Below are 23,992 nucleotides of genomic sequence, written 5' to 3'. Positions count from 1 at the left end.
GAGTATATCTCTAGTTTGGAAAAGGATAGGCTTTCATGCATACTCTCATGTGGCACTCAAGTTTTTGGGACCCTATTGCACTCTGTTTTCGTGCTGCTTTTAGTCTATGGCCCATATTACAGAAGTCTACCATCTTTGAGTATTTGAGGCTCCTTTGTAAGTGCTTTATCTTTTTTACTTGAAGAGCTATATAATAAAGGGGTCAGGGAAAGGTTGCATTTATGGAAGATAAAAGAAGGCACACTTGTCTCACCAAATGCCGTAGAGAAACCTGATGTTTTACTCATGTTATCCTTAGTTTGTTTTTGTTAGACCTTGCATTCTTAAGGTGGCCTCAACCCTACCTTATTGCTTTTCACCTACGCATTTTGCTGTATCTTTTTGTTGGCCTTAGGACTCTGATCACTTTATTGCTACTAATCAGTGCTGAAGTGAACGTGCTTCTTCCCTAATCATGTGTGTAATTGGAGTATACCTGACTGACAGATTTCATTGACTTGAAAGCCCCTTGTAAAGTGGTATACCATATACCCAGGAACTGATTGTGCCGCCCAAAAAAGTATCATTTCAAACCTGTCTCAAGCCTGCTACTGCAGTGCGTGTGCTGCAGTGTACTGCCACTTCGACTTGCCATTTAAAACTACTTGCCAAGCCTTAAACTCCAATTTTATTACATATAATTAACCAAAAGGTAGGCCCTAGGTAGTCCTAGGGGCATCATGCTATGTAAGTAAAAGGTAAGACATGTACTGTGGTAGTTTGCATGTCCTGGTAGTACAAAACAGTCTATTACATTTTTCACTACTGTGAGGTCTGCCCCTCTCGTAGGTTAGCATTGGGTATTCCCTTATACTTTTTGGGGGGTAATTCCATATCAGAGAGGAGAAGCTTTATTTATTTATTGATAAATCCTATTTACTGGTGAGGTTGGATTTAACTTTACTACTTTATAAATGCCATTTTTAGAGAGTGAGCATTTCTCTGCACTTACTGCTTTATTTGCCTGAAAACCTGTCTCCAATTGACGTCTGGATTGGGCTGCGAGACAGCTACATTTGTGCATTCCCTCTAGACAGCCACAATACAGGTCACTCAACTGCAACTGCATTCATCTGCATTCTGATTGGCATGGGGGAGAGCTCCATTCCCCCACCGCAAATAGGTTCAAGAACGATAATTTATGTCAGTAGGTACAATATAGCTACATCTTATAATCATGTTTGTTAAAATAATTTGTCGTTAGATCGTTTAAATATTTTAAAGGATCTGTTTTTAATAGACATTTTACAAAAACAACTGGTACATTTGGTAATTCTGTAAAAGAAAAACCCAACTGCCGTGACATTGCCAACCACAATGCCGTGAGTCGGATTCGAACCGAGGTTGCTGCGGCCACAACGCAGAGTACTAACCACTATACGATCACGGCGAGCTACTTGGGCTCAATAACATACAGTGACATGGAGAATTTATAATTCGGTACACTCAGGGAACTCCTGTGATAGGCTGAATGTGTTAATTGCTTCCTCATTCCTTATACAAAGGCTTTGTCTCCTCAGTGGTTGATTGGCTGAAACTGTTTCCTGGCCGCCTGCTTGTGAACTGCCAGGAGTCAAAGATCACACATACACTTGTGGGCCTGTGATGGGACACCAATGCAGAGAAACACACCTGGCGCAGATCTTCTATACTGTCTAGTAGACCTGCATCTCCCCTGTACCTCCTCAAGCCATCTGTATGTGAAGCAAGAAAGAGTTAAGGAGCGGTCCATCTACACTTTTATAGGGAGGATGCGGCCATGAGCTCCTCCCAGCTAATCACACAAACAGCAGTAAAGCAAGATAACTACACAGTTAGGGGGGACTGCATGGTTAGGTTTTTGAGGAATTATTGAAACTGACCTCAGTGACCCATGATCAGAGCTGTGGCTAATGACTGCGTGCCTAATTATGATGAAGCAAGCACCATGGCTCGTAGGGGCCCCACAACATGCTTTTCTTAGCTCAATTAAAGTATAAACCTCTGCCATATATGAGTGGTAAAGGCTTGTTAATTTGGTTGCTTTTCCAATTCACGTCTGACAACAAGATGAAGGAACATTGGGGCATCAGAAGCTTTGGAAAGTAGCCACCAACCTCAGAGAAAGAGAGAAAGAGGGAAAAGGCACTATGAGGTGTGGAGAAAAAAGCAGCAGGTACAAGGAGCTCAAATGAGATTAATGGCGCCTAAATAGAGCACGTAAAGGAACAGTTACAAATCTAAGAAAAAGGAAAGAAAGACTAGGAAAAAAACACGGAAAGAGCCTGTAGATAAAATTCTCTTCCTGGGACAGCAGGCTAAAAGAAATTACACAGGGAGCAGTTAAGCTTGTAACACGGGGAGAATAGAAAAGAAAATGCAGTTTTATGAAGTGTGTTGCCTAATCCAGCAAGCACTTTTGTTTTATTTTTCTATTTGCTTCTTTTATTGGTAAAGTAAGTTTCAAGTGCATGAATGGTATGACTGAGAGAGCCAGTGTATAATAATTTGAAGTGTTTGCACCAGCGCTAATGTAGGACGAGAGTTATAGCAAAGATATGAAAGGGGTAGCGATAATAAATATGTGAAAGGGCAATAGTGACACCAAAATAAGCCACCTATTTATAAAACTGACATGGAAGAAATTCTAAAGGTTAGCTTCTGAAATTGTAGCCGATGTTAAAAAGTTTCTCGTTGTTGGCAGGATTCGAACCTGCGCGGGGGGACCCCAATGGATTTCTAGTCCATCGCCTTAACCACTCGGCCACAACAACTGACTGCAAGTTTTGTGCAAATAATCTGTATGAAAGTTTTCAAGGTGTCCCACAGAAAATTCCTGATATCCTGCAATGCACTTTTTAAAAATAATGTTTTTTTCAGCAGGCACATTCTCTCCTAAAAACAAAAATAAGGCTACATCTTATAATCATGTGTGTTTAAATAATTTGTCGTTAGATCGTTTAAATATTTTAAAGGATCTGTTTTTAATAGACATTTTACAAAAACAACTGGTACATTTGGTAATTCTGTAAAAGAAAAACCCAACTGCCGTGAGATTGCCAACCACAATGCCGTGACTCGGATTCGAACCGAGGTTGCTGCGGCCACAACGCAGAGTACTAACCACTATACGATCACGGCGAGCTACTTGGGCTCAATAACATACAGTGACATGGAGAATTTATAATTCGAAACACTCAGGGAACTCCTGTGATAGGCTGAATGTGTTCATTGCTTCCTCATTCCTTATACAAAGGCTTTGTCTCCTCAGTGGTTGATAGGCTGAAACCGTTTCCTGGCCGCCTGCTTGTGAACTGCCAGAAGTCAAAGATCACAAATACACTTGTGGGCCTGTGATGGGACACCAATGCAGAGAAACACACCTGGCGCAGATCTTCTATTCTGTCTATTAGACCTGCATCTCCCCTGTACCTCCTCAAGCCATCTGTATGTGAAGCAAGAAAGAGTTAAGGAGCGGTCCATCTACACTTTTATAGGGAGGATGCTGCCATGAGCTCCTCGCCAGCTAATCACACAAACAGCAGTAAAGCAAGATAACTACACAGTTAGGGGGGACTGCATGGATAGGTTTTTGAGGAATTATTGAAACTGACCTCAGTGACCCATGATCAGAGCTGTGGCTAATGACTGCGTGCCCAATTATGATGAAGCAAGCACCATGGCTCGTAGGGGCCCCACAACACGCTTTTCTTAGCTCATTGAATGAAAGTATAAACCTCTGCCATGTATGAGTGGTAAAGGCTTGTTAATTTGGTTGCTTTTCCAATTCACGTCTGACAACAAGATGAAGGAACATTGGGGCATCAGAAGCTTTGGAAAGTAGCCACCAACCTCAGAGAAAGAGAGAAAGAGGGAAAAGGCAGTATGAGGTGTGGAGAAAACAGCAGCAGGTACAAGGAGCTCAAATTAAATTAATGGCGCCTAAATAGAGCACATAAAGGAACAGTTACAAATCTAAGAAAAGGGAAAGAAAGACTAGGAAAAAAACCCGGAAAGAGCCTGTAGATAAAATTCTCTTCCTGGGACAGCAGGCTAAGAGAAATTACACAGGGAGCAGTTAAGCTTGTAACACGGGGAGAATAGAAAAGAAAATGCAGTTTTATGAAGTGTGTTTGCCTAATCCAGCAAGCACTTTTATTTTATTTTTCTATTTGCTTCTTTTATTGGTAAAGTAAGTTTCAAGTGCATGAATGGTATGACTGAGAGAGCCAGGGTATAATAATTTGAAGTGTTTGCACCAGCGCTAATGTAGGACGAGAGTTATAGCAAAGATATGAAAGGGGTAGCGATAATAAATATGTGAAAGGGCAATAGTGACACCAAAATAAGCCACCTATTTATAAAACTGACATGGAAGAAATTCTAAAGGTTAACTTCTGAAATTGTAGCCGATGTTAAAAAGTTTCTCGTTGTTGGCAGGATTCGAACCTGCGCGGGGAGACCCCAATGGATTTCTAGTCCATCGCCTTAACCACTCGGCCACAACAACTGACTGTAAGTTTTGTGCAAATAATCTGTATGAAAGTTTTCAAGGTGTCCCACAGCAAATTCCTGGTATTCTGCAATGCACTTTTTTAAAATAATGTATTTTTCATCAGGCACATTCTCTCCTAAAAACAAAAATTGCATGAGTATATCTCTAGTTTGGAAAAGGATAGGCTTTCATGCATACTCTCATGTGGCACTCAAGTTTTTGGGACCCTATTGCACTCTGTTTTCGTGCTGCTTTTAGTCTATGGCCCATATTACAGAAGTCTACCATCTTTGAGTATTTGAGGCTCCTTTGTAAGTGCTTTATCTTTTTTACTTGAAGAGCTATATAATAAAGGGGTCAGGGAAAGGTTGCATTTATGGAAGATAAAAGAAGGCACACTTGTCTCACCAAATGCCGTAGAGAAACCTGATGTTTTACTCATGTTATCCTTAGTTTGTTTTTGTTAGACCTTGCATTCTTAAGGTGGCCTCAACCCTACCTTATTGCTTTTCACCTACGCATTTTGCTGTATCTTTTTGTTGGCCTTAAGACTCTGATCACTTTATTGCTACTAATCAGTGCTGAAGTGAACGTGCTTCTTCCCTAATCATGTGTGTAATTGGAGTATACCTGACTGACAGATTTCATTGACTTGAAAGCCCCTTGTAAAGTGGTATACCATATACCCAGGAACTGATTGTGCCGCCCAAAAAAGTATCATTTCAAACCTGTCTCAAGCCTGCTACTGCAGTGCCTGTGCTGCAGTGTACTGCCACTTCGACTTGCCATTTAAAACTACTTGCCAAGCCTTAAACTCCAATTTAATTACATATAATTAACCAAAAGGTAGGCCCTAGGTAGTCCTAGGGGCATCATGCTATGTAAGTAAAAGGTAAGACATGTACTGTGGTAGTTTGCATGTCCTGGTAGTACAAAACAGTCTATTACATTTTTCACTACTGTGAGGTCTGCCCCTCTCGTAGGTTAGCATTGGGTATTCCCTTATACTTTTTGGGGGGTAATTCCATATCAGAGAGGAGAAGCTTTATTTATTTATTGATAAATCCTATTTACTGGTGAGGTTGGATTTAACTTTACTACTTTATAAATGCCATTTTTAGAGAGTGAGCATTTCTCTGCACTTACTGCTCTATTTGCCTGAAAACCTGTCTCCAATTGACGTCTGGATTGGGCTGCGAGACAGCTACATTTGTGCATTCCCTCTAGACAGCCACAATACAGGTCACTCAACTGCAACTGCATTCTGATTGGCATGGGGGAGAGCTCCATTCCCCCACCGCAAATAGGTTCAAGAACGATAATTTATGTTAGTAGGTACAATATAGCTACATCTTATAATCATGTGTGTTAAAATAATTTGTCGTTAGATCGTTTAAATATTTTAAAGGATCTGTTTTTAATAGACATTTTACAAAAACAACTGGTACATTTGGTAATTCTGTAAAAGAAAAACCCAACTGCCGTGACATTGCCAACCACAATGCCGTGACTCGGATTCGAACCGAGGTTGCTGCGGCCACAACGCAGAGTACTAACCACTATACGATCACGGCGAGCTACTTGGGCTCAATAACATGCAGTGACATGGAGAATTTATAATTCGGTACACTCAGGGAACTCCTGTGATAGGCTGAATGTGTTAATTGCTTCCTCATTCCTTATACAAAGGCTTTGTCTCCTCAGTGGTTGATAGGCTGAAACTGTTTCCTGGCCGCCTGCTTGTGAACTGCCAGGAGTCAAAGATCACACATACACTTGTGGGCCTGTGATGGGACACCAATGCAGAGAAACACACCTGGTGCAGATCTTCTATACTGTCTAGTAGACCTGCATCTCCCCTGTACCTCCTCAAGCCATCTGTATGTGAAGCAAGAAAGAGTTAAGGAGCGGTCCATCTACACTTTTATAGGGAGGATGCTGCCATGAGCTCCTCCCAGCTAATCACACAAACAGCAGTAAAGCAAGATATCTACACAGTTAGGGGGGACTGCATGGTTAGGTTTTTGAGGAATTATTGAAACTGACCTCAGTGACCCATGATCAGAACTGTGGCTAATGACTGCGTGCCTAATTATGATGAAGCAAGCACCATGGCTCGTAGGGGCCCCACAACACGCTTTTCTTAGCTCATTGAATTAAAGTATAAACCTCTGCCATGTATGAGTGGTAAAGGCTTGTTAATTTGGTTGCTTTTCCAATTCACGTCTGACAACAAGATGAAGGAACATTGGGGCATCAGAAGCTTTGGAAAGTAGCCACCAACCTCAGAGAAAGAGAGAAAGAGGGAAAAGGCAGTATGAGGTGTGGAGAAAACAGCAGCAGGTACAAGGAGCTCAAATGAGATTAATGGCGCCTAAATAGAGCACATAAAGGAACAGTTACAAATCTAAGAAAAGGGAAAGAAAGACTAGGAAAAAAACACGGAAAGAGCCTGTAGATAAAATTCTCTTCCTGGGACAGCAGGCTAAGAGAAATTACACAGGGTGCAGTTAAGCTTGTAACACGGGGAGAATAGAAAAGAAAATGCAGTTTTATGAAGTGTGTTTGCCTAATCCAGCAAGCACTTTTATTTTATTTTTCTATTTGCTTCTTTTATTGGTAAAGTAAGTTTCAAGTGCATGAATGGTATGACTGAGAGAGCCAGGGTATAATAATTTGAAGTGTTTGCACCAGCGCTAATGTAGGACGAGAGTTATAGCAAAGATATGAAAGGGGTAGCGATAATAAATATGTGAAAGGGCAATAGTGACACCAAAATAAGCCACCTATTTATAAAACTGACATGGAAGAAATTCTAAAGGTTAACTTCTGAAATTGTAGCCGATGTTAAAAAGTTTCTCGTTGTTGGCAGGATTCGAACCTGCGCGTGGAGACCCCAATGGATTTCTAGTCCATCGCCTTAACCACTCGGCCACAACAACTGACTGTAAGTTTTGTGCAAATAATCTGTATGAAAGTTTTCAATGTGTCCCACAGCAAATTCCTGGTATTCTGCAATGCACTTTTTTAAAATAATGTATTTTTCAGCAGGCACATTCTCTCCTAAAAACAAAAATTGCATGAGTATATCTCTAGTTTGGAAAAGGATAGGCTTTCATGCATACTCTCATGTGGCACTCAAGTTTTTGGGACCCTATTGCACTCTGTTTTCGTGCTGCTTTTAGTCTATGGCCCATATTACAGAAGTCTACCATCTTTGAGTATTTGAGGCTCCTTTGTAAGTGCTTTATCTTTTTTACTTGAAGAGCTATATAATAAAGGGGTCAGGGAAAGGTTGCATTTATGGAAGATAAAAGAAGGCACACTTGTCTCACCAAATGCCGTAGAGAAACCTGATGTTTTACTCATGTTATCCTTAGTTTGTTTTTGTTAGACCTTGCATTCTTAAGGTGGCCTCAACCCTACCTTATTGCTTTTCACCTACGCATTTTGCTGTATCTTTTTGTTGGCCTTAGGACTCTGATCACTTTATTGCTACTAATCAGTGCTGAAGTGAACGTGCTTCTTCCCTAATCATGTGTGTAATTGGAGTATACCTGACTGACAGATTTCATTGACTTGAAAGCCCCTTGTAAAGTGGTATACCATATACCCAGGAACTGATTGTGCCGCCCAAAAAAGTATCATTTCAAACCTGTCTCAAGCCTGCTACTGCAGTGCGTGTGCTGCAGTGTACTGCCACTTCGACTTGCCATTTAAAACTACTTGCCAAGCCTTAAACTCCAATTTTATTACATATAATTAACCAAAAGGTAGGCCCTAGGTAGTCCTAGGGGCATCATGCTATGTAAGTAAAAGGTAAGACATGTACTGTGGTAGTTTGCATGTCCTGGTAGTACAAAACAGTCTATTACATTTTTCACTACTGTGAGGTCTGCCCCTCTCGTAGGTTAGCATTGGGTATTCCCTTATACTTTTTGGGGGGTAATTCCATATCAGAGAGGAGAAGCTTTATTTATTTATTGATAAATCCTATTTACTGGTGAGGTTGGATTTAACTTTACTACTTTATAAATGCCATTTTTAGAGAGTGAGCATTTCTCTGCACTTACTGCTTTATTTGCCTGAAAACCTGTCTCCAATTGACGTCTGGATTGGGCTGCGAGACAGCTACATTTGTGCATTCCCTCTAGACAGCCACAATACAGGTCACTCAACTGCAACTGCATTCATCTGCATTCTGATTGGCATGGGGGAGAGCTCCATTCCCCCACCGCAAATAGGTTCAAGAACGATAATTTATGTCAGTAGGTACAATATAGCTACATCTTATAATCATGTTTGTTAAAATAATTTGTCGTTAGATCGTTTAAATATTTTAAAGGATCTGTTTTTAATAGACATTTTACAAAAACAACTGGTACATTTGGTAATTCTGTAAAAGAAAAACCCAACTGCCGTGACATTGCCAACCACAATGCCGTGAGTCGGATTCGAACCGAGGTTGCTGCGGCCACAACGCAGAGTACTAACCACTATACGATCACGGCGAGCTACTTGGGCTCAATAACATACAGTGACATGGAGAATTTATAATTCGGTACACTCAGGGAACTCCTGTGATAGGCTGAATGTGTTAATTGCTTCCTCATTCCTTATACAAAGGCTTTGTCTCCTCAGTGGTTGATTGGCTGAAACTGTTTCCTGGCCGCCTGCTTGTGAACTGCCAGGAGTCAAAGATCACACATACACTTGTGGGCCTGTGATGGGACACCAATGCAGAGAAACACACCTGGCGCAGATCTTCTATACTGTCTAGTAGACCTGCATCTCCCCTGTACCTCCTCAAGCCATCTGTATGTGAAGCAAGAAAGAGTTAAGGAGCGGTCCATCTACACTTTTATAGGGAGGATGCGGCCATGAGCTCCTCCCAGCTAATCACACAAACAGCAGTAAAGCAAGATAACTACACAGTTAGGGGGGACTGCATGGTTAGGTTTTTGAGGAATTATTGAAACTGACCTCAGTGACCCATGATCAGAGCTGTGGCTAATGACTGCGTGCCTAATTATGATGAAGCAAGCACCATGGCTCGTAGGGGCCCCACAACATGCTTTTCTTAGCTCAATTAAAGTATAAACCTCTGCCATATATGAGTGGTAAAGGCTTGTTAATTTGGTTGCTTTTCCAATTCACGTCTGACAACAAGATGAAGGAACATTGGGGCATCAGAAGCTTTGGAAAGTAGCCACCAACCTCAGAGAAAGAGAGAAAGAGGGAAAAGGCACTATGAGGTGTGGAGAAAAAAGCAGCAGGTACAAGGAGCTCAAATGAGATTAATGGCGCCTAAATAGAGCACGTAAAGGAACAGTTACAAATCTAAGAAAAAGGAAAGAAAGACTAGGAAAAAAACACGGAAAGAGCCTGTAGATAAAATTCTCTTCCTGGGACAGCAGGCTAAAAGAAATTACACAGGGAGCAGTTAAGCTTGTAACACGGGGAGAATAGAAAAGAAAATGCAGTTTTATGAAGTGTGTTGCCTAATCCAGCAAGCACTTTTGTTTTATTTTTCTATTTGCTTCTTTTATTGGTAAAGTAAGTTTCAAGTGCATGAATGGTATGACTGAGAGAGCCAGTGTATAATAATTTGAAGTGTTTGCACCAGCGCTAATGTAGGACGAGAGTTATAGCAAAGATATGAAAGGGGTAGCGATAATAAATATGTGAAAGGGCAATAGTGACACCAAAATAAGCCACCTATTTATAAAACTGACATGGAAGAAATTCTAAAGGTTAGCTTCTGAAATTGTAGCCGATGTTAAAAAGTTTCTCGTTGTTGGCAGGATTCGAACCTGCGCGGGGGGACCCCAATGGATTTCTAGTCCATCGCCTTAACCACTCGGCCACAACAACTGACTGCAAGTTTTGTGCAAATAATCTGTATGAAAGTTTTCAAGGTGTCCCACAGAAAATTCCTGATATCCTGCAATGCACTTTTTAAAAATAATGTTTTTTTCAGCAGGCACATTCTCTCCTAAAAACAAAAATAAGGCTACATCTTATAATCATGTGTGTTTAAATAATTTGTCGTTAGATCGTTTAAATATTTTAAAGGATCTGTTTTTAATAGACATTTTACAAAAACAACTGGTACATTTGGTAATTCTGTAAAAGAAAAACCCAACTGCCGTGAGATTGCCAACCACAATGCCGTGACTCGGATTCGAACCGAGGTTGCTGCGGCCACAACGCAGAGTACTAACCACTATACGATCACGGCGAGCTACTTGGGCTCAATAACATACAGTGACATGGAGAATTTATAATTCGAAACACTCAGGGAACTCCTGTGATAGGCTGAATGTGTTCATTGCTTCCTCATTCCTTATACAAAGGCTTTGTCTCCTCAGTGGTTGATAGGCTGAAACCGTTTCCTGGCCGCCTGCTTGTGAACTGCCAGAAGTCAAAGATCACAAATACACTTGTGGGCCTGTGATGGGACACCAATGCAGAGAAACACACCTGGCGCAGATCTTCTATTCTGTCTATTAGACCTGCATCTCCCCTGTACCTCCTCAAGCCATCTGTATGTGAAGCAAGAAAGAGTTAAGGAGCGGTCCATCTACACTTTTATAGGGAGGATGCTGCCATGAGCTCCTCGCCAGCTAATCACACAAACAGCAGTAAAGCAAGATAACTACACAGTTAGGGGGGACTGCATGGATAGGTTTTTGAGGAATTATTGAAACTGACCTCAGTGACCCATGATCAGAGCTGTGGCTAATGACTGCGTGCCCAATTATGATGAAGCAAGCACCATGGCTCGTAGGGGCCCCACAACACGCTTTTCTTAGCTCATTGAATTAAAGTATAAACCTCTGCCATGTATGAGTGGTAAAGGCTTGTTAATTTGGTTGCTTTTCCAATTCACGTCTGACAACAAGATGAAGGAACATTGGGGCATCAGAAGCTTTGGAAAGTAGCCACCAACCTCAGAGAAAGAGAGAAAGAGGGAAAAGGCAGTATGAGGTGTGGAGAAAACTGCAGCAGGTACAAGGAGCTCAAATTAGATTAATGGCGCCTAAATAGAGCACATAAAGGAACAGTTACAAATCTAAGAAAAGGGAAAGAAAGACTAGGAAAAAAACACGGAAAGAGCCTGTAGATAAAATTCTCTTCCTGGGACAGCAGGCTAAGAGAAATTACACAGGGAGCAGTTAAGCTTGTAACACGGGGAGAATAGAAAAGAAAATGCAGTTTTATGAAGTGTGTTTGCCTAATCCAGCAAGCACTTTTGTTTTATTTTTCTATTTGCTTCTTTTATTGGTAAAGTAAGTTTCAAGTGCATGAATGGTATGACTGAGAGAGCCAGGGTATAATAATTTGAAGTGTTTGCACCAGCGCTAATGTAGGACGAGAGTTATAGCAAAGATATGAAAGGGGTAGCGATAATAAATATGTGAAAGGGCAATAGTGACACCAAAATAAGCCACCTATTTATAAAACTGACATGGAAGAAATTCTAAAGGTTAACTTCTGAAATTGTAGCCGATGTTAAAAAGTTTCTCGTTGTTGGCAGGATTCGAACCTGCGCGGGGAGACCCCAATGGATTTCTAGTCCATCGCCTTAACCACTCAGTCACAACAACTGACTGTAAGTTTTGTGCAAATAATCTGTATGAAAGTTTTCAAGGTGTCCCAAAGCAAATTCCTGGTATTCTGCAATGCACTTTTTAAAAATAATGTTTTTTTCAGCAGGCACATTCTCTCCTAAAAACAAAAATTGCATGAGTATATCTCTAGGTTGGAAAAGGATAGGCTTTCATGCATACTCTCATGTGGCACTCAAGTTTTCGTGCTGCTTTTAGTCTATGGCCCATATTACAGAAGTCTACCATCTTTGAGTATTTGAGGCTCCTTTGTAAGTGCTTTATCTTTTTTACTTGAAGAGCTATATAATAAAGGGGTCAGGGAAAGATTGCATTTATGGAAGATAAAAGAAGGCACACTTGTCTCACCAAATGCCGTAGAGAAACCTGATGTTTTACTCATGTTATCCTTAGTTTGTTTTTGTTAGACCTTGCATTCTTAAGGTGGCCTCAACCCTACCTTATTGCTTTTCACCTACGCATTTTGCTGTATCTTTTTGTTGGCCTTAGGACTCTGATCACTTTATTGCTACTAATCAGTGCTGAAGTGAACGTGCTTCTTCCCAAATCATGTGTGTAATTGGAGTATACCTGACTGACAGATTTCATTGACTTGAAAGCCCCTTGTAAAGTGGTATACCATATACCCAGGAACTGATTGTGCCGCCCAAAAAAGTATCATTTCAAACCTGTCTCAAGCCTGCTACTGCAGTGCCTGTGCTGCAGTGTACTGCCACTTCGACTTGCCATTTAAAACTACTTGCCAAGCCTTAAACTCCAATTTTATTACATATAATTAACCAAAAGGTAGGCCCTAGGTAGTCCTAGGGGCATCATGCTATGTAAGTAAAAGGTAAGACATGTACTGTGGTAGTTTGCATGTCCTGGTAGTACAAAACAGTCTATTACATTTTTCACTACTGTGAGGTCTGCCCCTCTCGTAGGTTAGCATTGGGTATTCCCTTATACTTTTTGGGGGGTAATTCCATATCAGAGAGGAGAAGCTTTATTTATTTATTGATAAATCCTATTTACTGGTGAGGTTGGATTTAACTTTACTACTTTATAAATGCCATTTTTAGAGAGTGAGCATTTCTCTGCACTTACTGCTCTATTTGCCTGAAAACCTGTCTCCAATTGACGTCTGGATTGGGCTGCGAGACAGCTACATTTGTGCATTCCCTCTAGACAGCCACAATACAGGTCACTCAACTGCAACTGCATTCATCTGCATTCTGATTGGCATGGGGGAGAGCTCCATTCCCCCACCGCAAATAGGTTCAAGAACGATAATTTATGTCAGTAGGTACAATATAGCTACATCTTATAATCATGTGTGTTAAAATAATTTGTCGTTAGATCGTTTAAATATTTTAAAGGATCTGTTTTTAATAGACATTTTACAAAAACAACTGGTACATTTTGTAATTCTGTAAAAGAAAAACCCAACTGCCGTGACATTGCCAACCACAATGCCGTGACTCGGATTCGAACCAAGGTTGCTGCGGCCACAACGCAGAGTACTAACCACTATACGATCACGGCGAGCTACTTGGGCTCAATAACATACAGTGACATGGAGAATTTATAATTTGGTACACTCAGGGAACTCCTGTGATAGGCTGAATGTGTTAATTGCTTCCTCATTCCTTATACAAAGGCTTTCTCTCCTCAGTGGTTGATAGGCTGAAACTGTTTCCTGGCCGCCTGCTTGTGAACTGCCAGGAGTCAAAGATCACACATACACTTGTGGGCCTGTGATGGGATACCAATGCAGAGAAACACACCTGGCGCAGATCTTCTATACTGTCTAGTAGACCTGCATCTCCCCTGTACCTCCTCAAGCCATCTGTATGTGAAGCAAGAAAGAGTTAAGGAGCGGTCCATCTACACTTTTATAGGGAGGATGCTGCCATGAGCTCCTCCCAGCTAATCACACAAACAGCAGTAAAGCAAGATAACTACACAGTTAGGGGGGACTGCATGGTTAGGTTTTTGAGGAATTATTGAAACTGACCTCAGTGACCCATGATCAGAGCTGTGGCTAATGACTGCATGCCTAATTATGATGAAGCAAGCACCATGGCTCGTAGGGGCCCCACAACACGCTTTTCTTAGCTCAATTAAAGTATAAACCTCTGCCATATATGAGTGGTAAAGGCTTGTTAATTTGGTTGCTTTTCCAATTCACGTCTGACAACAAGATGAAGGAACATTGGGGCATCAGAAGCTTTGGAAAGTAGCCACCAACCTCAGAGAAAGAGAGAAAGAGGGAAAAGGCAGTATGAGGTGTGGAGAAAACAGCAGCAGGTACAAGGAGCTCAAATGAGATTAATGGCGCCTAAATAGAGCACGTAAAGGAACAGTTACAAATCTAAGAAAAAGGAAAGAAAGACTAGGAAAAAAACACGGAAAGAGCCTGTAGATAAAATTCTCTTCCTGGGACAGCAGGCTAAGAGAAATTACACAGGGAGCAGTTAAGCTTGTAACACGGGGAGAATAGAAAAGAAAATGCAGTTTTATGAAGTGTGTTGCCTAATCCAGCAAGCACTTTTGTTTTATTTTTCTATTTGCTTCTTTTATTGGTAAAGTAAGTTTCAAGTGCATGAATGGTATGACTGAGAGAGCCAGGGTATAATAATTTGAAGTGTTTGCACCAGCGCTAATGTAGGACGAGAGTTATAGCAAAGATATGAAAGGGGTAGCGATAATAAATATGTGAAAGGGCAATAGTGACACCAAAATAAGCCACCTATTTATAAAACTGACATGGAAGAAATTCTAAAGGTTAGCTTCTGAAATTGTAGCCGATGTTAAAAAGTTTCTCGTTGTTGGCAGGATTCGAACCTGCGCGGGGAGACCCCAATGGATTTCTAGTCCATCGCCTTAACCACTCGGCCACAACAACTGACTGTAAGTTTTGTGCAAATAATCTGCATGAAAGTTTTCAAGGTGTGCCACAGCAAATTCCTGATATCCTGCAATGCACTTTTTAAAAATAATGTTTTTTTCAGCAGGCACATTCTCTCCTAAAAACAAAAATAAGGCTACATCTTATAATCATGTGTGTTTAAATAATTTGTCGTTAGATCGTTTAAATATTTTAAAAGGATCTGTTTTTAATAGACATTTTACAAAAACAACTGGTACATTTGGTAATTCTGTAAAAGAAAAACCCAACTGCCGTGACAGTGCCAACCACAATGCCGTGACTCGGATTCGAACAGAGGTTGCTGCGGCCACAACGCAGAGTACTAACCACTATACGATCACGGCAAGCTACTTGGGCTCAATAACATACAGTGACATGGAGAATTTATAATTCGGAACACTCAGGGAACTCCTGTGATAGGCTGAATGTGTTCATTGCTTCCTCATTGCTTATACAAAGGCTTTGTCTCCTCAGTGGTTGATAGGCTGAAACCATTTCCTGGCCGCCTGCTTGTGAACTGCCAGAAGTCAAAGATCACACATACACTTGTGGGCCTGTGATGGGACACCAATGCAGAGAAACACACCTGGCGCAGATCTTCTATTCTGTCTATTAGACCTGCATCTCCCCTGTACCTCCTCAAGCCATCTGTATGTGAAGCAAGAAAAAGTTAAGGAGCGGTCCATCTACACTTTTATAGGGAGGATGCTGCCGTGAGCTCCTCCCAGCTAATCACACAAACAGCAGTAAAGCAAGATAACTATACAGTTAGGGGGGACTGCATGGTTAGGTTTTTGAGGAATTATTGAAACTGACCTCAGTGACCCATGATCAGAGCTGTGGCTAATGACTGCGCGCCCAATTATGATGAAGCAAGCACCATGGCTCGTAGGGGCCCCACAACACGCTTTTCTTAGCTCATTGAATTAAAGTATAAACCTCTGCCATCTATGAGTGGTAAAGGCTTGTTAATTTGGTTGCTTTTCCAATTCACGTCTGACAACAAGATGAAGGAACATTGGGGCATCAGAAGCTTTGGAAAGTAGCCACCAACCTCAGAGAAAGAGAGAAAGAGGGAAAAGGCAGTATGAGGTGTGGAGAAAACAGCAGCAGGTACAAGGAGCTCAAATGAGATTAATGGCGCCTAAATAGAGCACATAAAGGAACAGTTACAAATCTAAGAAAAGGGAAAGAAAGACTAGGAAAAAAACACGGAAAGAGCCTGTAGATAAAATTCTCTTCCTGGGACAGCAGGCTAAGAGAAATTACACAGGGAGCAGTTAAGCTTGTAACACGGGGAGAATAGAAAAGAAAATGCAGTTTTATGAAGTGTGTTTGCCTAATCCAGCAAGCACTTTTATTTTATTTTTCTATTTGCTTCTTTTATTGGTAAAGTAAGTTTCAAGTGCATGAATGGTATGACTGAGAGAGCCAGGGTATAATAATTTGAAGTGTTTGCACCAGCGCTAATGTAGGACGAGAGTTATAGCAAAGATATGAAAGGGGTAGCGATAATAAATATGTGAAAGGGCAATAGTGACACCAAAATAAGCCACCTATTTATAAAACTGACATGGAAGAAATTCTAAAGGTTAACTTCTGAAATTGTAGCCGGTGTTAAAAAGTTTCTCGTTGTTGGCAGGATTCGAACCTGCGCAGGGAGACCACAATGGATTTCTAGTCCATCGCCTTAACCACTCGGCCACAACAACTGACCGTAAGTTTTGTGCAAATAATCTGTATGAAAGTTTTCAAGGTGTCCCACAGCAAATTCCTGGTATTCTGCAATGCACTTTTTTAAAATAATGTATTTTTCAGCAGGCACATTCTCTCCTAAAAACAAAAATTGCATGAGTATATCTCTAGTTTGGAAAAGGATAGGCTTTCATGCATACTCTCATGTGGCACTCAAGTTTTTGGGACCCTATTGCACTCTGTTTTCGTGCTGCTTTTAGTCTATGGCCCATATTACAGAAGTCTACCATCTTTGAGTATTTGAGGCTCCTTTGTAAGTGCTTTATCTTTTTTACTTGAAGAGCTATATAATAAAGGGGTCGGGGAAAGATTGCATTTATGGAAGATAAAAGAAGGCACACTTGTCTCACCAAATGCCGTAGAGAAACCTGATGTTTTACTCATGTTATCCTTAGTTTGTTTTTGTTAGACCTTGCATTCTTAAGGTGGCCTCAACCCTACCTTATTGCCTTTCACCTACGCATTTTGCTGTATCTTTTTGTTGGCCTTAGGACTCTGATCACTTTATTGCTACTAATCAGTGCTGAAGTGAACGTGCTTCTTCCCTAATCATGTGTGTAATTGGAGTATACCTGACTGACAGATTTCATTGACTTGAAAGCCCCTTGTAAAGTGGTATACCATATACCCAGGAACTGATTGTGCCGCCCAAAAAAGTATCATTTCAAACCTGTCTCAAGCCTGCTACTGCAGTGCCTGTGCTGCAGTGTACTGCCACTTCGACTTGCCATTTAAAACTACTTGCCAAGCCTTAAACTCCAATTTTATTACATATAATTAACCAAAAGGTAGGCCCTAGGTAGTCCTAGGGGCATCATGCTATGTAAGTAAAAGGTAAGACATGTACTGTGGTAGTTTGCATGTCCTGGTAGTACAAAACAGTCTATTACATTTTTCACTACTGTGAGGTCTGCCCCTCTCGTAGGTTAGCATTGGGTATTCCCTTATACTTTTTGGGGGGTAATTCCATATCAGAGAGGAGAAGCTTTATTTATTTATTGATAAATCCTATTTACTGGTGAGGTTGGATTTAACTTTACTACTTTATAAATGCCATTTTTAGAGAGTGAGCATTTCTCTGCACTTACTGCTCTATTTGCCTGAAAACCTGTCTCCAATTGACGTCTGGATTGGGCTGCGAGACAGCTACATTTGTGCATTCCCTCTAGACAGCCACAATACAGGTCACTCAACTGCAACTGCATTCATCTGCATTCTGATTGGCATGGGGGAGAGCTCCATTCCCCCACCGCAAATAGGTTCAAGAACGATAATTTATGTCAGTAGGTACAATATAGCTACATCTTATAATCACGTGTGTTAAAATAATTTGTCGTTAGATCGTTTAAATATTTTAAAGGATCTGTTTTTAATAGACATTTTACAAAAACAACTGGTACATTTTGTAATTCTGTAAAAGAAAAACCCAACTGCCGTGACATTGCCAACCACAATGACATGACTCGGATTTGAACCGAGGTTGCTGCAGCCACAACGCAGAGTACTAACCACTATACGATCACGGCGAGCTACTTGGGCTCAATAACATACAGTGACATGGAGAATTTATAATTTGGTACACTCAGGGAACTCCTGTGATAGGCTGAATGTGTTAATTGCTTCCTCATTCCTTATACAAAGGCTTTGTCTCCTCAGTGGTTGATAGGCTGAAACCGTTTCCTGGCCGCCTGCTTGTGAACTGCCAGGAGTCAAAGATCACACATACACTTGTGGGCCTGTGATGGGATACCAATGCAGAGAAACACACCTGGCGCAGATCTTCTATACTGTCTAGCAGACCTGCATCTCCCCTGTACCTCCTCAAGCCATCTGTATGTGAAGCAAGAAAGAGTTAAGGAGCGGTCCATCTACACTTTTATAGGGAGGATGCTGCCATGAGCTCCTCGCCAGCTAATCACACAAACAGCAGTAAAGCAAGATAACTACACAGTTAGGGGGGACTGCATGGTTAGGTTTTTGAGGAATTATTGAAACTGACCTCAGTGACCCATGATCAGAGCTGTGGCTAATGACTGCATGCCTAATTATGATGAAGCAAGCACCATGGCTCGTAGGGGCCCCACAACACGCTTTTCTTAGTTCAATTAAAGTATAAACCTCTGCCATATATGAGTGGTAAAGGCTTGTTAATTTGGTTGCTTTTCCAATTCACGTCTGACAACAAGATGAAGGAACATTGGGGCATCAGAAGCTTTGGAAAGTAGCCACCAACCTCAGAGAAAGAGAGAAAGAGGGAAAAGGCAGTATGAGGTGTGGAGAAAACAGCAGCAGGTACAAGGAGCTCAAATGAGATTAATGGCGCCTAAATAGAGCACGTAAAGGAACAGTTACAAATCTAAGAAAAAGGAAAGAAAGACTAGGAAAAAAACACGGAAAGAGCCTGTAGATAAAATTCTCTTCCTGGGACAGCAGGCTAAGAGAAATTACACAGGGAGCAGTTAAGCTTGTAACACGGGGAGAATAGAAAAGAAAATGCAGTTTTATGAAGTGTGTTGCCTAATCCAGCAAGCACTTTTGTTTTATTTTTCTATTTGCTTCTTTTATTGGTAAAGTAAGTTTCAAGTGCATGAATGGTATGACTGAGAGAGCCAGGGTATAATAATTTGAAGTGTTTGCACCCGCGCTAATGTAGGACGAGAGTTATAGCAAAGATATGAAAGGGGTAGCGATAATAAAAATGTGAAAGGGCAATAGTGACACCAAAATAAGCCACCTATTTATAAAACTGACATGGAAGAAATTCTAAAGGTTAGCTTCTGAAATTGTAGCCGATGTTAAAAAGTTTCTCGTTGTTGGCAGGATTCGAACCTGCGCGGGGAGACCCCAATGGATTTCTAGTCCATCGCCTTAACCACTCGGCCACAACAACTGACTGTAAGTTTTGTGCAAATAATCTGCATGAAAGTTTTCAAGGTGTGCCACAGCAAATTCCTGATATCCTGCAATGCACTTTTTAAAAATAATGTTTTTTTCAGCAGGCACATTCTCTCCTAAAAACAAAAATAAGGCTACATCTTATAATCATGTGTGTTTAAATAATTTGTCGTTAGATCGTTTAAATATTTTAAAGGATCTGTTTTTAATAGACATTTTACAAAAACAACTGGTACATTTGGTAATTCTGTAAAAGAAAAACCCAACTGCCGTGACATTGCCAACCACAATGCCGTGACTCGGATTCGAACCGAGGTTGCTGCGGCCACAACGCAGAGTACTAACCACTATACGATCACGGCAAGCTACTTGGGCTCAATAACATACAGTGACATGGAGAATTTATAATTCGGAACACTCAGGGAACTCCTGTGATAGGCTGAATGTGTTCATTGCTTCCTCATTGCTTATACAAAGGCTTTGTCTCCTCAGTGGTTGATAGGCTGAAACCATTTCCTGGCCGCCTGCTTGTGAACTGCCAGAAGTCAAAGATCACACATACACTTGTGGGCCTGTGATGGGACACCAATGCAGAGAAACACACCTGGCGCAGATCTTCTATTCTGTCTATTAGACCTGCATCTCCCCTGTACCTCCTCAAGCCATCTGTAAGTGAAGCAAGAAAAAGTTAAGGAGCGGTCCATCTACACTTTTATAGGGAGGATGCTGCCGTGAGCTCCTCCCAGCTAATCACACAAACAGCAGTAAAGCAAGATAACTACACAGTTAGGGGGGACTGCATGGATAGGTTTTTGAGGAATTATTGAAACTGACCTCAGTGACCCATGATCAGAGCTGTGGCTAATGACTGCGTGCCCAATTATGATGAAGCAAGCACCATGGCTCGTAGGGGCCCCACAACACGCTTTTCTTAGCTCATTGAATTAAAGTATAAACCTCTGCCATGTATGAGTGGTAAAGGCTTGTTAATTTGGTTGCTTTTCCAATTCACGTCTGACAACAAGATGAAGGAACATTGGGGCATCAGAAGCTTTGGAAAGTATCCACCAACCTCAGAGAAAGAGAGAAAGAGGGAAAAGGCAGTATGAGGTGTGGAGAAAACAGCAGCAGGTACAAGGAGCTCAAATGAGATTAATGGCGCCTAAATAGAGCACGTAAAGGAACAGTTACAAATCTAAGAAAAGGGAAGAAAGACTAGGAAAAAAACACGGAAAGAGCCTGTAGATAAAATTCTCTTCCTGGGACAGCAGGCTAAGAGAAATTACACAGGGAGCAGTTAAGCTTGTAACACGGGGAGAATAGAAAAGAAAATGCAGTTTTATGAAGTGTGTTTGCCTAATCCAGCAAGCACTTTTGTTTTATTTTTCTATTTGCTTCTTTTATTGGTAAAGTAAGTTTCAAGTGCATGAATGGTATGACTGAGAGAGCCAGGGTATAATAATTTGAAGTGTTTGCACCAGCGCTAATGTAGGACGAGAGTTATAGCAAAGATATGAAAGGGGTAGCGATAATAAATATGTGAAAGGGCAATAGTGACACCAAAATAAGCCACCTATTTATAAAACTGACATGGAAGAAATTCTAAAGGTTAACTTCTGAAATTGTAGCCGATGTTAAAAAGTTTCTCGTTGTTGGCAGGATTCGAACCTGCGCGGGGAGACCCCAATGGATTTCTAGTCCATCGCCTTAACCACTCGGCCACAACAACTAACTGTAAGTTTTGTGCAAATAATCTGCATGAAAGTTTTCAAGGTGTGCCACAGCAAATTCCTGATATCCTGCAATGCACTTCTTAAAAATAATGTTTTTTTCAGCAGGCACATTCTCTCCTAAAAACAAAAATAAGGCTACATCTTATAATCATGTGTGTTTAAATAATTTGTCGTTAAATCGTTCAAATATTTTAAAGGATCTGTTTTTAATAGACATTTTACAAAAACAACTGGTACATTTGGTAATTCTGTAAAAGAAAAACCCAACTGCCGTGACATTGCCAACCACAATGCCGTGACTCGGATTCGAACCGAGGTTGCTGCAGCCACAACGCAGAGTACTAACCACTATACCAGGGGTGCCCAAACCTGTACTGGCGGGCCGTATCCATGCCAGATTTTTGGGATATCCCCATCTGGGGATCACGGTTCGATCCCCGGCACCGGCGGCAGATTAGCCCAGCACCAGGTGACTCTGGGAAATAGCTGGCGCCGCGGCTAGGGCGGCTGACTCCGGAATCTGGAGATTTTTTTATTTAAGGTTTTTGTAGAGCGCGTAGTAACCCTCGAGCATCCCAGAGATCAGGGTTCGATCCCCGGCACCGGCCGCAGATTAGCCCAGCACCACGTGACTCTGGGAAATAGCTGGCGCCGCGGCTAGGGAGGCTGACTCCGGAATCTGGAGATCACGGTTCGATCCCCGGCACCGGCGGCAGATTAGCCCAGCACCAGGTGACTCTGGGAAATAGCTGGCGCCGCGGCTAGGGCGGCTGACTCCGGAATCTGGACATTTTTTTATTTAAGGTTTTTGTAGAGCGCGTAGTAACCCTCGAGCATCCCAGAGATCAGGGTTCGATCCCCGGCACCGGCCGCAGATTAGCCCAGCACCATGTGACTCTGGGCAATAGCTTGCTTAATCTTCCCGACGGCCCCTAGCGCCTAGAGACCCTTACGGGTGATTGTGCGCCTTACAAATGTGGATTATTATTATTATTATTATTATTATTATTATTATTATTTGGGCCGATTCCGATCAGGTTCGTAAAAGCACATCTGCCCGAATCAGTCGGACAACCACGTACGCCCGGGAGAGGACTGCCCGGGACCCGTGGAGCCCGTCCTGGTCACTCTGACCTGCCATCGGCCTGGAGAAGGGAGCGCCGGACCCCCGGGGGGGAGGACTGCCCGGGACCCGTGGAGCCCGTCCTGGGCACTCTGACCTGCCGTCGGCCCGGGGAAGGGAGCCCCGGACGCCCGGGGGGAGGACTGCCCGGGACCCATGGAGCCCGTCCTGGGCACTCTGACCTGCCGACGGCCCGGGGAAGGGAGCCCCGGACGCCCGGGGGAGGACTGCCCGGGACCCGTGGAACTCGTCCTGGGCACTCTGACATGCCGCTGACCCGGGGAAGGGAACCCCGGACGCCCGGGAACTGTGGAGCCCGTCCTGGGCACTCTGACAAGCCGTCGGACCGGGGAAGGGAGCCCCGGACGCCCGGGACCCGTGGAGCCTGTCCTGGGAACTCCGGCATGCCGTTGGCCCGGGGAAGGGAGTCCCAGATACCCGGGACCCGTGGAGCCCGTCATGGGCACTCTGACAAGCCGGTGTCCCGGGGAAGGGAGCCCCGGACGCCCGGGACTCGTGGAGCCCGTCCTGGGCACTCTGGCATGCCGTTGGCCTGGGGAAGGGAGCCCCGGATGCCCGGGGCCCGTGGAGCCCATCCTGGGCACTTTGACATGCCGTTGGCCTGGGGAAGGGAGCCCCGGACGCCCGGGGGGGAGGACTGCCAGGGACCCGTGGAGCCCGTCCTGGGCACTTTGACCTGCCGTTGGCCTGGAGATGGAAGCCCCGGATGCCTGGGGGAGGACTGCCCTGGACCCATGGAGCCCGTCCCGGGTACTTTGCCATGCTGTTGGCCTCCTGGAGATGGGTGCCCCGGACGCCCGGGGGAGGACTGCCCGGGACGTATGGAGCCCGTCCCGGGCACTTTTGCATGCCGTCGGCAGGGATGGAGCCGCGGACGCCCGGGGGACGACTGCCCAAGAGCCATGGAGCCCGTCCTGGGCAATTTGACAAGCCGTTGGCCTGGAGGAAGGAAGCCCGGGTGGCCTAGGGAGGTGTTACCCAGGCATAGCCCATCTGGTCCCCCTAGCAGAAAACCACCAGCCTTGGAGGGGTGTCCGGGCGTACCCTGTCCCTAGTAATCCGGAGGGAAATTACCTGACTTTCTTGCAATCTGTGCACACGAGGTGACAGAGGGGACCCAAGGCGCGAAAGTACCCGACCTCCTGGAGCCCTCGCTGGGATCTGGGAGGCGAATGGCACCTCATCATGACTTCCAGGGCGACCAGATGGCCGAGGCGAGAGGGGCGACCAGATGGCCGGGACCAAACCGACGCCAATCTGCCTGCCCCGGAGCTGCAGGGCTCTGGGGCTGCAGGGTTCCGGGGGCTGCAGAGCTGCAGGTCTCTGGGGCTGCAGGGCTCCGGGGCTTCAGGCCTCCCCGGGCCCTGATGGACCCTCCGTCCCGGGCGCCTCTGACCCCCGGCCGGCTTG

At 43.3% G+C, this 23,992-nt stretch overlaps 14 non-coding genes across 14 annotated transcripts; all 14 read right to left on the bottom strand.

The window, feature by feature from the left end:
* Window positions 1–2,710: 2,710 nt before the first annotated feature.
* On the bottom strand, window positions 2,711–2,792 carry TRNAS-AGA (transfer RNA serine (anticodon AGA)). Its single transcript has one exon. It is a non-coding gene; the product is annotated as a tRNA-Ser (tRNA).
* A 295-nt stretch (window positions 2,793–3,087) lies between these two features.
* TRNAH-GUG (transfer RNA histidin (anticodon GUG)) lies at window positions 3,088–3,159 on the bottom strand. The gene has a single exon. It is a non-coding gene; the product is annotated as a tRNA-His (tRNA).
* A 1,287-nt stretch (window positions 3,160–4,446) lies between these two features.
* Window positions 4,447–4,528, bottom strand: TRNAS-AGA (transfer RNA serine (anticodon AGA)). Its single transcript has one exon. It is a non-coding gene; the product is annotated as a tRNA-Ser (tRNA).
* A 1,487-nt stretch (window positions 4,529–6,015) lies between these two features.
* TRNAH-GUG (transfer RNA histidin (anticodon GUG)) lies at window positions 6,016–6,087 on the bottom strand. The gene has a single exon. It is a non-coding gene; the product is annotated as a tRNA-His (tRNA).
* A 1,286-nt stretch (window positions 6,088–7,373) lies between these two features.
* TRNAS-AGA (transfer RNA serine (anticodon AGA)) lies at window positions 7,374–7,455 on the bottom strand. Its single transcript has one exon. It is a non-coding gene; the product is annotated as a tRNA-Ser (tRNA).
* Window positions 7,456–10,305: 2,850 nt separating this feature from the next.
* On the bottom strand, window positions 10,306–10,387 carry TRNAS-AGA (transfer RNA serine (anticodon AGA)). Its single transcript has one exon. It is a non-coding gene; the product is annotated as a tRNA-Ser (tRNA).
* Window positions 10,388–10,682: 295 nt separating this feature from the next.
* Window positions 10,683–10,754, bottom strand: TRNAH-GUG (transfer RNA histidin (anticodon GUG)). The gene has a single exon. It is a non-coding gene; the product is annotated as a tRNA-His (tRNA).
* Window positions 10,755–12,041: 1,287 nt separating this feature from the next.
* Window positions 12,042–12,123, bottom strand: TRNAS-AGA (transfer RNA serine (anticodon AGA)). The gene has a single exon. It is a non-coding gene; the product is annotated as a tRNA-Ser (tRNA).
* Window positions 12,124–13,596: 1,473 nt separating this feature from the next.
* TRNAH-GUG (transfer RNA histidin (anticodon GUG)) lies at window positions 13,597–13,668 on the bottom strand. Its single transcript has one exon. It is a non-coding gene; the product is annotated as a tRNA-His (tRNA).
* A 1,281-nt stretch (window positions 13,669–14,949) lies between these two features.
* On the bottom strand, window positions 14,950–15,031 carry TRNAS-AGA (transfer RNA serine (anticodon AGA)). The gene has a single exon. It is a non-coding gene; the product is annotated as a tRNA-Ser (tRNA).
* A 1,654-nt stretch (window positions 15,032–16,685) lies between these two features.
* On the bottom strand, window positions 16,686–16,767 carry TRNAS-AGA (transfer RNA serine (anticodon AGA)). The gene has a single exon. It is a non-coding gene; the product is annotated as a tRNA-Ser (tRNA).
* Window positions 16,768–19,618: 2,851 nt separating this feature from the next.
* TRNAS-AGA (transfer RNA serine (anticodon AGA)) lies at window positions 19,619–19,700 on the bottom strand. Its single transcript has one exon. It is a non-coding gene; the product is annotated as a tRNA-Ser (tRNA).
* A 295-nt stretch (window positions 19,701–19,995) lies between these two features.
* TRNAH-GUG (transfer RNA histidin (anticodon GUG)) lies at window positions 19,996–20,067 on the bottom strand. The gene has a single exon. It is a non-coding gene; the product is annotated as a tRNA-His (tRNA).
* Window positions 20,068–21,352: 1,285 nt separating this feature from the next.
* On the bottom strand, window positions 21,353–21,434 carry TRNAS-AGA (transfer RNA serine (anticodon AGA)). Its single transcript has one exon. It is a non-coding gene; the product is annotated as a tRNA-Ser (tRNA).
* Between the last annotated feature and the right edge of the window lie 2,558 nt (window positions 21,435–23,992).

This window comes from Lissotriton helveticus, chromosome 12, assembly GCF_964261635.1.
Source record: "Lissotriton helveticus chromosome 12, aLisHel1.1, whole genome shotgun sequence".
In the NCBI taxonomy this organism is placed as follows: domain Eukaryota; kingdom Metazoa; phylum Chordata; class Amphibia; order Caudata; family Salamandridae; genus Lissotriton; species Lissotriton helveticus.
This window is presented reverse-complemented; position numbering and strand designations above follow the sequence as displayed.